Source organism: Wyeomyia smithii, chromosome 3, assembly GCF_029784165.1.
Source record: "Wyeomyia smithii strain HCP4-BCI-WySm-NY-G18 chromosome 3, ASM2978416v1, whole genome shotgun sequence".
NCBI classification, from domain to species: domain Eukaryota; kingdom Metazoa; phylum Arthropoda; class Insecta; order Diptera; family Culicidae; genus Wyeomyia; species Wyeomyia smithii.
The window spans coordinates 209,841,076-209,856,230 of NC_073696.1; the positions used below are offsets into that span (position 1 = coordinate 209,841,076).

Below are 15,155 nucleotides of genomic sequence, written 5' to 3' on the forward strand. Positions count from 1 at the left end.
AAAAACTGTCTGAGAATGAGTTGTAGGGAATTAAAAATGCACCATAAAAAAATATACACTGTAGAAAAAAAATTTTTTTGACCAAAAGAATAAAAAATAAACATTAAATTTCAATTTAAAAACAAGTTGAATTTTTCTTTTATTTTTTTTTAAAGAAACTTGACGTTAATACGCAACTTTTTAATAAAAGTTCAGGATGGAGAAATGAAAAATATTTTTTTTATGGTAGATTAATTTTTTTATAAAAATTCTAATTTAAACATTTTTCAAAATATTTGTATTCTGATGATTTTAAAAGATGCAAAGAGTCATTTTGAATCAAGAAGCTTTTGGTAGTTAACATTCTAAAGGCATCGGTTTTCGAGTTATTTTTAATTTAACCTTAGCCTACCTACACGTTCTCCCTTGCCGAATGTTTTATAAAAAAATATGTTTGTCGTGCAACACTACCTACTTGTTTACTAATAATAACTGTTTGTAAAGTACGCAACCAATAACTACTGGGTTACCTATAATATCTGTTTTCGTATATAAATACGATTGCACTACTCCAGATGTGTTAGTAACAGTTTGCATTTTGTGAAGATGAATAAAGTGAAAATGGAATACACCAAGCCCAAATGCTGTAAACCCTTTCCTGATCATCGGTGCTCATCAAGCTTACGCAAATTAAACGAAAACGTTATTGCAAAATTAAAAATATTGAACAGTCAAGCTCATTTCAATACGTCTTTATCAATTTGTGATTCGTGTAGTTATTGGAATGATAGTCAAGCCACCATTCATCCCTTTGTTGTTTACTATTCAGAATCTGGAACACTTGAGAATATCAGCTTCATCATAATATCGGAAGTTTTCCATCATGATACTGTTGCGGTTCAGGTGTTCATTGCCAAATTAATGAGTATTTTGAAAACAACCATAGAGTTGAAAAAAGCGATATTAATGTCTGATGGAGCTGCCTCACAATATAAAAATAGAAAAAACTTTGCAAGTCTTTGCAAGTTCAAAACAAAATATAACGTCGATGCAGAGTGGCATTTTTTTGTGACTTCTCATGGTAAAGGCCCATGCGATGCAATTGGTGGCATATTAAAACGAATGGCAGGAAATGCAAGTTTAGCTAAAGAACATGAACATCCCATTACAAGCGCAAAAGAATTGTATGATTGGTCTAATCAGAAAAGTAATAAAAATTCATTAAAAATGTCATTTAGTTGGGTATCATACGAAGAATATGAACAAAGAGTAACAGAATGGAGCAATATTTTCAAAAAATCTATAATAATAGCTGCCACACAAAAGTATTACTCTTTTGTTCCGATTTCAGAAAATAAGATACAAACGAAGCTGTTTTCAAAAGATGACGAATCATTTACTTATGATGTATATGAAATATAAGGTGAAACTAGTTCTGTAAAGTATCTATGTCATAAAAAAATATGTTCCTAAGATAATAAAACTCGAAAATAAATATTTGATTCTTATATATATTTATATCACTTAGAACATTTAACTCTTTTCTTGATAACCGTTCGCCCAATCGTTTTGTTGTCAAAGAATGAATTATATATTTTTGATCAAGCATTCCAATGAACGTATTATTTTTGCTGGAGAACCATGGACAAATTAAGAAAAACGTGTATTTTCCTAAATAATTATAATTTTTCGAGCTTAAATTAGAAATAACTCGAAAACAAATGCCTTTAGAATGTTTACTACCAAGAGCTTTTTGATTCAAAATGACTCTCTGCATCTTTTAAAATCATCAGAATACAAATATTTTGAAAAATGTTTGAATTAGAATTTTCATGAAAAAATTAATCTACCATAAAAAAATTATTTTTCATTTCTCCATCCTGGACTTTTTTTTAAATTTGCGTATAAACGTCAAGTTTCTTTAAAAAAAAAATAAAAAAAAATTCAACTCTTTTTTTTTTAAATTGAAATTTAATGTTCAGTTTTAATTTTTTTGGTCAAAAAAATTTTTTTTTGTGCAGTGGTTTTTTTTTATCATGCATTTTCAATTCCCTACAACTCATTCTCAGACAGTTTCTGGGTTACAACGGTTTCTGGGCTACAATGCTTCGAATAAAACCTATGCCAAAAGGCATACGCCCTTTTAGAATGTAACTCATGGATGTTAAAAATCTCACCACCAGTGAAAAATGCTCAGTTTGCTATGCCAAATACGTGTGCAAAGTTTCATTCAAATCAAAAACGGTCGAATAAATTTTCGCGTATTTACAGGCGATTAGAAATGATTTTGCTCTGGAGCAGAAAATTGTGAATCTTACAACACTAAATGAAGGCGCAGCTTATTGATTTTAAAGTGGAATAGCAGCTAAACTTAAAGAGTTATATGCTTGGTGTCAAAGGATAACTTGTAAAGTAGACTTCAATGCATAATTAAGTCACAATAAAACCCATGTTTATCATACAATTTAGAGACAAAAATGCAGTCTAGTTCTCAAGCATTTTTAGTACACAAGAAGTTAACATTAATTTGAAAATTTTAAAATTACGTTATCTGGAGGAAAAATCTACGTTAAACCGATTTACGTTTTAAAAAGGTTACGATGTTATGGCAGGTTATGTTATAACGGGGATTACCTGTGTTAGCAACTACTGGAACCGGACTCATGGAGCTCTCAGCTACTCAACAAAATATCACATTGTGTCGTGTTGCGGCTTAGAAGGAAGATAATTAGATTCTTCTTGTGTCGAATGAAAGCAGATAGCAACAGATGTGGCGCACTCTCAGCCACGCAACAGGTTTTTACGCTGTTGTGTGTTGCATATTGCACTTGTGCGGCTGGGGGACAACATTATGTCCGTGTCTGATGGAAGTAGATAACAAGGGGTGCCGCACTCTCAACTACAGAACTTCCCACTATGGTAGTTCATTATTTGTAAGAGGTAGCAGTATATGAAATGAGTTATCATCTATTAAGCCAAAAAAAAAACAAACAAGCCACTGAGGTGGACCAGCTGTGTGTTTAGAAAATGATGGAGCGAATTCCCAAGAATACCTTCATTTTGACTACCTACCTAATATGTTTCCTAAGCTAAACCAACTCCGAAATAGAGCAAATTAGTTTGTTCCACATTCTAAATGAAGCAAGCTTTGAGATGCGACGCAGGTTTTCTGATTCGAGTATCAATTCAGTCGAGAAAATGCAGCAGAAATGCCAGAACCAGAGAACGAGTTTACCGATCATAACATCTTTGGGCTATCTAGAAGTAGGGAGTATAAAAGCACTATAACTTGTAAATAAGGGAGAACCTCCAGCTCGGTACGGAGAGCTGATCGCACCTGTGCAGCAGATACGTAATAAGCTGTAAAGTTCTTCCGAAGCGATGGCTTGGCAGCAACCCATCGTACCATAATTGTTTATAGAAGCGTAAAAATAACAAATTCAATCACTCCATCAAAAATAATCAAAATAAATATCAGACTTTTTCCCTTAGGAAGATATCAACCAATGTCGAAACGTTGAACAAAATCAGAAAATTTGTTCGGAAATTGCAACACCACTTAGCCGAAATCTCCCGATTTCAATAATACGATCGATTGCAAATACGCTTATTCCCATTTCACCCAAAATGAATAAATAAATTCATGTAACTGAAGAAGTGAAGCATTACACAAGTTGTGCACACGAGGTTGAAAGTTTGAGAGCGTCTTAGGTTGAAAATTATGAATCTAATCAATATAATGTCAAAACAAAACTATAGAAATACTTTAATTTTCTTAAGTTAACACAACTTATTCTTGGGTAGGTTTAGCGCTGTTAAAAAGCCCTAATTTACTTGCTTTAGAAGTACATGCTTTCCACAAGCGAAAAGTCTTAGATTTTCAAATCCATTCATTTCTTTTATAAACCCAGAGACTTTTCGGCTTACTAATTCTCACCGATACCAGCTGAAATTAAATCCAGGTCAGCAGAGTCGAAGGGGGTCTCGCTAATCCCACAACCACCGCCACTGACTGAATTACTTAATAGCATTAGGCAGCCCTTTTTCATACCAGTTTGAACGCGCGGCGAATCATCGAAAAGCTCTTACCTGAATCAAAAGCGCCGCAGCACATCACAGCAGAAAGAATGCAGTATTTCCATTTGACTACAACATACACCAATTATGTCGTCGCTTAAACGCACCGACCTAAACACCAGTTTGGCCAACGAGCAAAATGCATCACTCCTAAAACGTAATTACAGCTGGCCGCCGTGGCCTCTCACTTTCAGCTTCCCTACGGCTGCGCTTCTTTGCCGGCTGGACCCAACTTTTCACGCTCTCAAAATTTCCCAGACTCTTCACTTTCGGCCTTTTGTTGTATTTCACTATCGTGCTTCTTTCTTTGTTTCGTTTTTCAACGCACACCGGAATTATCTAACATTTTAGTGGAGCAAACGACGATCACGAGACACATTAGCAGACTTTCGGAACCTCATCAATAGAAGGTGAGGAGAAAAAACTACCGCTTGCACAACTGACACAATTTTTGCCCGCGATTCAACACGCACGTGAACTGCTTGGTTTGGTTTAGTGAACTGTTAGGGAGAAAAACATAGAGAGAGAGGAAAAAACATCATTAAATTTGATATTTATTTTCCCAACGCATTATTTATTTTTAGATCGATGGGAAAAGGGGTAGCAGAAGTGATTGAAAAGCACAATTCAAAACCGCATATATTGACGTTCAGTTACCCTAACTTGGCAGCCTCTCTACCACCCACAATAAAACCATTTTTATCATATTAATATCAGGCCTTCGGCGCTTCGAGCCTATCCCTTGGCATCACACCTTTTCCATCGTTCGGTTCGACACTTACGATAGAACGTGCCAGGTGCGGCCGGTTAACGTGGCGAGTGGCCGACCCGCACACATAAACACACACACACCCAGGCTCCGGTGCAGATTTTATGGGAATTTTTCTGCCAAGCGGCGTTCTTGCGATGCAATTTTCACGTTGTTCTCACTTTCAGCACTGCAATTATTTTCTTTCTCTCTCTCTCACTCTGGCTCTATCACTTCTCTACCACTTCACTTAACTCCACTTGAGTTTCCGTTTCACACCTCACTGCACGCTTCAGCCGGCTGGTATGTTGGGTGGGTTTTTGGGCGCTGCTGCACTGTACCGTGCAGTATGGTGCATCCCGCAGAACCTCGGGGCGTGTCGGAAGCGAGAGTTGGAAATTTGTGTTGTTCGTTTTTCTTCGTTCCGCTCGTTTCGGTTTCGTTTTCGGTTGTAGTGACGCCTGCTAAATTGGCTTCATAAATCTTCGCTGGGTGCGTTCCGGGGAATTCCGTACGGGAACCCGGCTGGAAATCTCTGGAAATAGAAAGGGAAAGAAGCGGTGAAGTTTAGATGAAGATTTCATTTGTGGAATTGAATCAAGTTGTTCTGGGATTGTTTGCAGCACAATGAACGCGATGCTGTATGGGTTGTTATATGTCTTGGGACTAGGGTACTAAATTGTGTTGATAGTACATAAAAGCATTTATATTGCAATGGTTTTGAAACTTTGAACTCATTAGTAACATACAATGATAAGTTAATGCAAATGTATTGAAAGCTGTTCTAAATTCTGAACACGCTAAAATCATAAAATTCAGAAATCCTTCGATTGACATAGTACTTACAAAATATATTCAGAAACTTTAGCGTTTTAACATTTTTTGTCATATCGGACTAAATGAGTCTAAATGAATACTTTAGGTTAATTATGTACAATTTAGTTGGCAGAAGCAATACGCTGTCGGTACAAGTAGGACGGGTCGTCGACATTAAACAAACAAGCATGTCGGCTGAATTGATGGATCATCGAAACTCTGAAGGCGAGTTTGCAGCGGATTGTGTTGAAAAATTCCATTTTTTTGCAGCATCATTCTCGGTCGCAAAGCTCACGTGGGTGCGTAGAGTCCGATCTCCGACAGAATATCTGGTGCATCAAACTCGTTGGACAGCAATTTAAAAACATGACCTGGGACACTTGCCTTCGTTTGACTAGTGTGTCTATGCCCAGTAATCGACAGCGATCTTCATACGGTGTTAGGAATTGTTGCAGGGAAGCTGTCTCAGCGCATATCAACACTAAACAATACTTGCGAATTCCAGTATCGAACGAACGCACACTGTTTCCAAAGCAGCAGCAGTTATTTAGTTATTGAAGATTTTTATTAAAATAATGTACTATTTCACTGACAAATATCTACCAAATCTGCAAATATCTGCAGACCAAACCATTTCTATGTTGAAGTATAAGTCAAACAGTATTCAATCCAGACATCGGCATTTGTCTCTCGCTGTCTCCTGCATTCGAGAACATGCGCTCAAATATCGACTACTCAGCACGGTTATGGTCGCTCAATTTCTATTTGCACGGGTGGCGGCAATAGTAACGATGGCAATACCGCACGACGATTTTTTAAAAATTGGAAAGTATCAGCATAGATCACAGGAGTTAATCCTGATGCCATATATAGTTGTAAAGTAATACTTGAAACACTAGCATCTGGTAATGCTTGAAATACAAATTTTTATTAACCTTATAAAGTTTTGTTTTCAGGATGCGAAATCAACTGAGCATATGCATTGAAAACCGCTCGTCTGCTCGTTAGTCTTTATGATTGGTACCCAATGCCGCCATCGGTGCATAAAGTTCTTGTTCACGGGGCTAAGGTGATCTCAAGTTTTCTTTTCCCTATTGGCCAGCTGACGGAAGAGGCCCAAGAGTCCCGGAACAAGGATATTCGTAACTACAGAGAAGATCATACTAGAAATTTCACCAGAGTCGCAACGAATACGGATCTCATACATAGGTTGCTGGAGACATCGGATCCAGTAATAACATCTATTAGAAGATTCCCAAAAAAAAAACGAAACTCCACTGTCGCAGGAAGCAAGATCGCTTTTGGTCGTTTCTGATGACGAAATTTTTACTGAGAGTGATAGTGACAGCGAAGAATGATCCCTTATAGATTGAGTTTAAATAACTTTTTGACATAAACATATATTCAAAATAATTTCTTTCTTTTACTTTAATAATGCTATTCCTTGACGCAAATTAGCGCCATAACTTGTAAAAATAAAAATTGAGCTACCGTAACCGTGCTGAGTAGTCGATATTTGAGCGCATGTTCTCAAATGCAGGAGACAGCGAGAGACAAATGCCGATGTCTTGATTGAATACTGTTTGACTTATACTTCAACATAGAAATGGTTTGGTCTGCAGATATTTGCAGATTTGGTAGATATTTGTCAGTGAAATAGTACATTATTTTAATAAAAATCTTCAATAACTAAATAAATATAGGAGATAAAAATAAACGTTCTTAAGAGAAATTATGTGTTTTGTTATAAAAAACAATGTTGTAGAACATTGAAAAATTGTAGAAAATCACTATAAAAAGTTTTGTGGTAAAAATAGATTTTAAGGGGCATTCTATAGAAAACTCCACAAAAGTCCATTTTAATAGGCAGGTAGAAGTATGGTATCTTCAGCAAAGTCATTTCTTATAAATTTTGCCACAACTTTGCCGAACAAAGTGGATTTTTATATGCAAAAATGAGCAAAGTAAAATTCGTATCTCACTTTTAGGTAGATTAATCACAAAACCGCAACTTCTATAACATGGAGAATAATTAATGGAACCTCTTCTCCGAAGACACTATTTGTCTAAAATCATTTTTTCTGGATCAAAACAATTTCGAAATCGTTTTTGCTGCTTTGGAAACAGTGTGGAACGGTTGAACAGTAGGTACTACAGTGCTCCAAAACAAAGCAGGTTGGTGAATCGACTTGCTATCTTGAATGTGAATCCAAGAGTTCGATTAGCCTTGTCCTTAGCCTTAGGTTGTATACGAAAAGTGCGATTTTAGAGGTAATTTCTAGTCAAGTGTAACGCCTAGATAAAGATCTACTTGCTTTACTCATTCCAATTTTACTCCAGAAATTTCCTATTCGAAGCGGATTACAAGTCTGGTTCGATAGCAGCTGATGACACAGCATTTCTCCACACTCAGAAGCAAACGATTTTGCATACGCTGTAACTCTGCAGTTCTCAATGCTAGGCAGGTATTTTCAGGTATTTTCAGGTCATTCGAAAAAAGCAGTCTTCCACCTCGGTTGAGTAGTATCGCTACGTCGTTTATATACAAACTGAATAGCAATAGTCTGAAATTGCTATAGAGGTACATTGGAGCTGCTGGGCTAGAATGGCTGTTACCAAGTTTTACGAATGATTGCCTATCCACAAGGTATGTCTACAATCATTTACAGCCCAAATTGTCCAATTTATTCAATAAAATAGTATGACTAAAAGAATCAAAAACTGCTCTGTATATATCGTGTCGACTTGACTGCGTAACATTGTTCGGTTCCGTCACATACCAAGGTGACACAACTCTTCCTTTCCGTCGCAGTCGTGGAGATGCAGAGGTAAACTCGGTCTCCGACAACAACGACTGTTACACTTCCTTTTCTATAACATCCTCCTTTACCCTGACAATCGTAAGGACGATGCCGGTGCCGTGTAAAGCGGTAGCTGCTGAATTGTTGTACACTGAAGTCGGCAAACTAATCCCAAGTAGTCATATACGGGTTCCTTGTGCAACTTCACTAGCTCAGATCGATCACGGAAGAGCAACTACGAAATGTGCGGTCGTCAAGCTCAAGCTCAAGCTTAAATAACAAAATTACTTCCTACAACTTTGTCGAAGACATTATATAAATCAAACAAACCGTTCTGGCTTTAATGTTTTTTCTTTGTTTTGGAATACATCAACTTTTTTGTTTCCTATTTTTTCATGATCGGATAGCTATCAATATTCAATTCATCTTTTGTGGCTTTTATAGAAACATAAAACTTTTGAATAATGAGCTTTTAGAGATAATGAGTTTGATTTTGTTGAAAAAAAAAATTTCACGGCGCATGTCTTTTTTCGGTAAGACACAATTAGTATCTACAACTTTGCCGAAGACGTCACCCCAATCAAATGAGTTTTGGTTCTAGAAATATTTGTATTCATCAAATCCCTTTTATATAAACCTATTTCTCAAATAAGTCGAAATTTTCAAAAAAGTAGGAGGGTGATATCAAAGACACGACACCAAAAAAGAACATGAACACCAAGAAAATATGAATACTAACAGCCAGCAGCATTACGGGTGAAACCGGCACGAGATGACCGGTACTATTTTGTCTTTCATCCTTCCAACGGCTAGCACCTAGCGTCTGTGTGTCACTGGTACGGTTTTAGAATGAAAATGATGTGGCGAAATGTTCGAATGGTACCTTTTATATCAAGGTTTCGTCAATTAGTTGGAATGAGGGAGGAATTGAGAAGGGAAGTAAAAAGGCACCGGAAACAGAAAGTGACAACAACAACAACAACAAATCGTTTACAAAATCAGACCGGTTGTATCCGTTAGTGTCGATTGTGCTAGGGAAGAGAGGTAGTGATTGGCTGCCCGATATGATTTAGACGATCGATTTTATTCATCAATTTTTCAATAGTGTTTCTCAAATAATAGGTTGTTTTTGTTACATAAATTCAACCGTAAAAGAATTTCTGATCAATAGATGCCAGAACCTCGATAACTTGATTATAAATGACTGAAATATAAGCGCTCAAAACCTGACCACTTTTCCCTGGTTGAATTATTAGATTTTCAAATTCAGGTACCTAACTTCCAGATAGACGTAGTCCTGCGTCAAAAATACAAATAGCACAACATGACATCTTTGGGCCACACAGACTTATGTGCAAAGATTCAGTCATATCGGAAATAGTCGATTAAAATTGTTGTCCGTTTTTTGTGTAATAGCACTTGTCTGTTTTATTATTTATTCTTATTATTTTTGGTTCCTCTTCATTTTTGATTTACTTCACTTCTTTTTGTCTTTTTTTACACTTTTTGAATTTAACCTTCTTAATCTGTTCGTTTATGCATTTTTATCTGCTCTCTCGCCACCGTTTTTGGTTTTGCTGTTTTCTTATTTTTTTTTATTTGTTTCTCGTTATTAATTTTCTTAAGGTATATTTTTGTTTTTTTTCTGTTTTTTTCTGTTTACTGTTGTTACATTGGTTGGCGAATGGTTGGACACGTGTCACTTGAGATCCTATTGTGGTCATTCACCTCTGTCCAGCAACTCCTATTCCAACCTCCACGTGGTGCCGACCGGGATACGAGTAACCTTAGCGGAGATCGGGTAACCAACCCCCATTGGAAACTTTGGTCGTATGCTGTCTGGGAAGGGGGAACGTACGCGGTTGTTTCCCCATGTTAGGGGCGGCGTACAACAGCGTCTGATCCGGAGCGGGCGGCTGAATCATATAACGCGGTGCCTCGCCAGCTATATCAAAGACGGCAGCCCCGTCGCGAGACTAGGTATTGCAGCCCTAGTAAGGCAGCATACCGAATATTAAATACTACAAGCAATTCAGATATAAATACGGAACGGAATAATCGGCATGGACCTAGGCAAACGAAAAAGGACAACGATTATTGGTACTTGGAATGTAAGGACTCTACTCGAACCGGCACGCGCAAGTATCCTGGCTAGAGAGCTGCGAAAGGTGAATGTGCAGGTTGCAGCTATCTAAGAGGTGCGGTGGCCGAAATCGGGAGAAAGCGAATTCCGCGCAGTAGATCCTATTGCGGACACTTCATTTAAGTACCACATCTACTATAGCGGTGGCGTGACAGCAGAAAGAGGAGTCGGTTTCGTGCTAATTGGAAAACAGATTTGTCCTATCTCTCTTTGAACAGGTTTTCTATTTTTTTAGTTCTAATGGTTTCTGGTTCTGATTTTTGATATTCTGATTTGAGTTTTTTTTTGTTTTTTTCTTGTTTCCCTATTGGCTAATGTTCTATATTTGAATTATTCCGAACAAATTAGGGCAACGGTTTTAATCGAGGACTTTTGATATGGCTGTAACTTAATAACTTATTTATAATTACTACGCAATAGCACCAAATCATATTTTAACTCATAAGAACATCAGATCTTATGAGCTAAAATATGATTTGGTGCTATTGCGTAGTACAGGTCGGACTCGATTATATACAGACTCGATTATATATTGACTCGATTATATATGATTCGATTAAATGTAAAATTGTATATAATCGAATCATAAAAAAAAATTTTTTTCAATTTTTAATATAACTTAGCTAAAGCAGCAATGTCGTAAAGGGATCGTCCAAAAATACGTAACGCTTAGGGGGAGGTAGAGATCTGATAAAACGTCGCAATCAATACTAAAAATTTTGAAGATCTATACAAAGAGCGTTACCTAGAGGAAAGAGGGGGTCGAAAATAGTTTTTATTTACGGTACGTAATTAATGGACGTTCCCTTCAGTCCAATATGACGTAACGCAAAATTTTTTGACCCAATTTGAGCCATAATGTTTCAAGTAAAGTAAAGCTGATCTAAAACAGATATATCGCGAGGGAACGTTTACAAATTATGTAACGCTCAGGAAACGGGAAAGAGTGTTCGGTTGGCAAAGTGTTGCAACCCATACGGAAAATTTAAACAAAAAGCATGGCAAAGGGGGAAAGGAGATCAACAATAATTATTCTTGCGTTACGTTATAAATAAGCACTTCCTTAATAATTCATAAAAGTCCGTTCAAATGTTACATAACGCAAGCAGGGCTGAGGAAATTTTTTATGCCTGGTGTGCTGAGTATTAGAAACATGCTAGACAAAGTGGTGAGGGTTTTCCGGAAGTCCAATATTTATTTATTATTTATGTTAATTTGAATGGACCCTTATATTACTATTTCAGTGTTAAGTTTGAGGTGATAGAGATTGACTCTTTTCAAATACTTATTTTTATGAAGTTGAAATCAATACTGGTGAGCAAAAATGTAAATAAATTAAAGGCAATGTTTTTAGCTAATCTACTATCTCCCCAATACGCAAGTCGCTGATCTAGCTAATCTACTATCTACCCAATACACATCACGCAGTGCAAGTTGCAATACACGCCGTGTAGTGTTTCTATGCAAAAGTGGCACCTGTGCAGCACGGTGTAGTGTTCTTGCCATGGCTGACTGCAATGACATAAAGAATAACTACGAAATCTATACATAGGGGGAATAGGGGCATAATGAGCACCCTAACTTGGTTGCTGATTTCAGCATGGAAAACGACAAAAAATTTAAGCTGTCTTCAGTGCAAAACTTGAATTAACTATCTATAATTATAGGTGCACTATTCACAAATTGAAAAGTTTATCGTATAATGGTGAAAAACACAAATTAGATTCATGCATCAAAAACTAGCAATCAGTCGATGTGTGGGACACAATGAGCTCTCCTCTGGGGCATAATGAGCACCCATGGGGTATAATGAGCACTCTAATAGAACATATCTTGAGACTGTGTAGAAGTACAACTAGTGGGTTAACGTTTGTCGCGGAATGCTGTGATACTTGGCGGCTTGTTCCTGAATGTCCCGTCGCGCCTTATTGGTGGCCAATTCTGCCTGCAGTCCTTTTTCCTGACCGATTCGGTCTCGAAGATTTTCTAATATAGGTATGTTCGCACCATCACTGTAAACAAACACTGACTACGGACAAACTCACAAGTCTACTGAGATGAATTTCAGGTAAGTTCATGTGACAAGGTGTGCTCATTTGACCCCACCTAAGGGTGACCATTTCGCCCCTACCGAATTGGTTAAAGTTAACATGAGATTTTAATATTAGTTATAGCTTAAAATCAAAACTTCAACGATGGTGAAATTTGGGGTACGACCCATACGTCATATATATTGATGTGTCTACATACTTGATTGAGCCATTTAAACGACTGTAGAAGCTTATTTTGTAGTGTGCAATAATAATAATTTTTCCAATATCCGGGAACCAAGTTGATTTTTTCAATATATTTCCATATTTTAAACAGACAAACCACTTTTGTTCTACATAAAGAGATGCTGTAGTAACTACGGTAGAGTTCCACAAACCATATTGTATTAAAAAATGCGTTGTTTCACATAAAAGAGGGGTGCCCATTTCGCCCCGTGTGCTCATTATGCCCCTAATCCCCCTACATATATTTTTGTAAGTAAGGTTTTTTGCGACTTCAAGGGTGTTAGTCAAAAAAATTCTACTTCTTCTACTTCTACTTTTTAAAAACAACAAAAGATGTATGCAAAATAAACAAAAAAAAAATTTCTGATTCGATTATATATACATATATTTTTGTAAGAAAGGTTTTTTGCGACTTTAAGGGGGTTAGTCAAAAGAATCCTACATATTTATTCAAAAACAACAAAATATTTATGCAAAATAAACAAAAAAAAATTTTTTCTGATTCGATTGTATACAGGATTCGATTATATATAGTGAAAATTTTTCGGAGACTTTATAATCGAGTCCGACCTGTAATTATAAATGAGTTATTAATTTTTATTTTGTATTTTCGACCAGTTTGTTAAAACGATATTATTTTTTTATTGCCCATATTTTTTCCTTTTTTCATATTTTTAGTCTGCTTTTTGACTTTTTTAAATTTTTCTTGCGGAATCAGGTTTTATGTTTTATTAATTTCTGGTATTATTTAATTGTTTTTCTTCTGATTTTTTTTGTTTCTATGAGCTTTTATTTATTTATTTATGTATTTATAATTTATTTATTTATTTAGAGGTTAACCTCTTTTATTATCTGTTTTTACACTTAATTTTAATCTTCTCATTTCAGTTTCTACCTTCTTCTACAATTTTGTTTGTTATGTTTCCTATTTTCATATTTTTTGGTGATGTTTTACATTTTCAAATGTTTTGTTCATTACTATTCCGTTTCTCTAGTTTACTCCTTTTTTATTCTTCCGTTTTTTACAAGTTTTTTTGCTCTTCTGCCTTTCTATCAAATGTTTTAATATACACTACACTTCTGTATTTCAGTCTGCTTTTTCTTTAGTTATCCATTTTTTTTTCTCTTTCGAACGTCAATTCTTTGTGTCCCTGTTTTTTTCTTAACTAGCTTTTTTTTTTTCTTAACTAGCTGACTCCATTTCCATTTTTTTTCCTTATTTAAGTAATTTTAAATTTTTTTTATTCATTCAACATACATCCAAAGATTGACCATGCGATTTGTTTATAGTATGCAAATGCATAACGAATCGAACAAATCGTTTGAAATTGTTGGTTTTATCAGAATGAGAAACACCCATATTGGGTGGAGTTTGGTCACTCTCGGCTGTTTCTCAGAAACCGGAAGATGTCATATTAGATTTCAAAATGGCATGTGAAGTAACTTTCTGACCTCTGAGCGTCACTCTGGTTGATATTTGGCTATTTTCGGCATTTAAAAATTCAAAATGGTGTCTGTAGTCGACTTTATATTTCTGTGTATAATTCTGGATCCGAAAATACCCAAATGAGGAGAAAATCGGTTATTTCGGGATGTTTTTTAAAAACCGGAAGTCGTCATCTTAGAATTCAAAATAATGTCTGAGAACGATTTTTGGCTTCCGATTTCGGCCCACATTAGGTGTTATTTGGACACTTTCGGCTGTTTTTCGGAAACCGAAAATCGCCATTCTGGATTTGGTATGTGGTATGTGGCATCCATTTCTGACATCTGGGTATTACTCTGGTTCCGGATATACCGATATTGGTTGGTATTCGGTCATTTTAGCCTGTTTTCCAAAAACCAGAATTTTCCATCTAGAATTCAAAAATGGCGCCTGTAGTCGATATTTGGCTGCTGTGCATCATTCTAATCTTTTTATCTTTTAGTTTTCTGGAAATATCTGTTGCATTTGCATGGGAGCCTCCCCCCCCCCCCTCTTGCTTTCCAAAATATGTAGAGATGTCAAATCATCTTATAAACCTTTCTTGTTCCCAAAAAATTCCACATGTCACATTTGGTTCCATTTGCTTGACAAGTTCCCGATTTGTGCAGTAATGAGTGTTTGATTTGTATAGAAGTCCGCCCTTTCAGAGGAGGAATGTCGAGTCTCCATAAAAGTAATTTTTGCCCCTAAAAACCTCCACATGCTAAATTTAGTTTTAATGAATTGTCCCCGAGTTCAAAAATTTGTGTTTTATTTGTATGGGACAGACGAGGAAGGGGTGTTAAACCACCGTGTGAAAATTTGTTTCCCTTAAAAACATCCACATGCT

The 15,155-nt window shown here is 36.2% G+C and overlaps 1 protein-coding gene across 2 annotated transcripts in view; it reads right to left on the bottom strand.

Moving 5' to 3' along the window:
• LOC129731566 (uncharacterized) overlaps positions 1 to 15,155 on the bottom strand; it is a 465,080-nt gene that overhangs the window by 383,881 nt on the left and 66,044 nt on the right. Inside the window, exons 2-3 of one of the 2 annotated variants that reach the window (XM_055691665.1) lie at positions 4,839 to 5,339; positions 4,069 to 4,556 (exon numbers count right to left, since the gene is read on the bottom strand). The gene's annotated coding sequence lies outside the window, so the exon portion shown is untranslated. Of the gene's footprint in view, positions 1 to 4,068; positions 5,340 to 15,155 lie in introns of both variants that reach the window. The other variant, XM_055691664.1, reaches the window with a different exon arrangement.